The sequence below is a fragment of the Pundamilia nyererei genome, unplaced genomic scaffold (assembly GCF_000239375.1).
Source record: "Pundamilia nyererei isolate P.nyererei 1_Seehausen unplaced genomic scaffold, PunNye1.0 scaffold00106, whole genome shotgun sequence".
In the NCBI taxonomy this organism is placed as follows: Eukaryota; Metazoa; Chordata; class Actinopteri; order Cichliformes; family Cichlidae; genus Pundamilia; species Pundamilia nyererei.
In genome coordinates, this window is record NW_005187507.1 from 1,453,892 (window position 1) to 1,455,380 (window position 1,489).

At 35.1% G+C, this 1,489-nt stretch overlaps 1 pseudogene; it reads right to left on the reverse strand.

Moving 5' to 3' along the window:
* Nucleotides 1–848: 848 nt before the first annotated feature.
* LOC102208172 (P2Y purinoceptor 1-like) overlaps nt 849–1,489 on the reverse strand; it is a 1,496-nt pseudogene continuing 855 nt past the window's right edge.

Genomic DNA, 1,489 nt, shown 5'->3' on the forward strand with positions numbered 1-1,489 from the left:
CTGGTGCAAATTACTGACCTCTGTCATCATTTTAAGTGGGGGAACTTGCACAATCGGTGGCTGACTAAATACTTTTTTGCCCCACTGTATGTTAAATTATGTTTTAGGTCATAAATGGTTTTAATTGCAGCTACTGTTGTGTGCAAAATTGCAGAATCTCCATAATAAATTTGTCTAAAAGTCATAGTTTTATCAAGAGTGAGTCTTTTTGACTGGGAAAAACATAAACCTGCCACTTTTACTTATCCAAAATGTCTGATGAGGTTCCTTTGCTGGAATGGAGCATTTTCTTTATTCCAAACATGATGCTGCTAATTTAAAGCAAATGACCTGCTAATTACAATACATTTGAAAATATCTCGACTTTAATGACAAAGTATAAAGTAGTATTGCTTCTGATAACAACCTCAGAGGCTTTAAACCTTTAGGGGTGCATTTACTTTGCTATCTGTGGTAAACGAACGTCTGTGTAACATATACACCCATGGTGAGAGCGGAAAAACTGCGCGATCACTTCTTAGAGAGGAAAATAAATATAGGTGTTACCATAATTTTACATGAGATATCCTGTGGCATTTTAGAATAGAATAGAATAGAATTCAACTTTATTGTCATTGGACATGTCACTAGTATGAGGTAACGAAATGCAGTCAGAGGCTATCATAATCGACTACATTACAGTTCTTTCACAAAAACAACTGTGTATTCTTGCAATCTTAAATTGTATTCTTGAATTGATTTACCACCTTTAAAAATATTTGCAAAGCTGATTTTCCTCAAATATTTGGAACATTTAATTCAATTGCTGGAAATGTGTTGTACATAAAAAACAAAAATGAGATCTAGACAAAACAGTTTATTTTACTGAAAAATAAATAAAAAGACAGAAAGCATCAACTATGCACTTACTATCAAAAATAAGGGAAATCTGAATAAAAATCCTTTAATTATAGTTAGACAGCAGAACAACAATGAGGAGGCTTGAATTCAAATGCTCAAAGTATAGATATACAGTATATACAACATAATCAAAATTGACTTTCAGCGTGTGTACATACATGTGACATGCTGTTAACATTAACCTTCTATCAGCAGTGAAGCATGCAGCATCATATCCTGTTTCTTTTCACACATTCAAGCTGCAAACCTCCCATGCATGACACCAGGCAACTACATCACAAATGCAATAACTCGTCTTTCAAGTATTTTTTAAGTATTATTTTTGCTTTTTAGTAAAAAGCAACATTTTTGTGTTTCTTACAAAAGTCTCAGATGAGTCTCAGATGAGTCTCAGATGAGGCGTACTCCTCATGTTCATCGGCACATTTCAAGTATCCGTGACTGAAGTTTGGTTAGAGGTGTACAGACTAGTGACAGCTTGGCGAGCTTGTTGGAGTAGCTGTCTGAGCTGAGAACAAACATCTTCACTTACATGCAGGTAAACTAGAGGATTGAGCGCACTGTTCAGACACACAAGGCCACGGCTTAT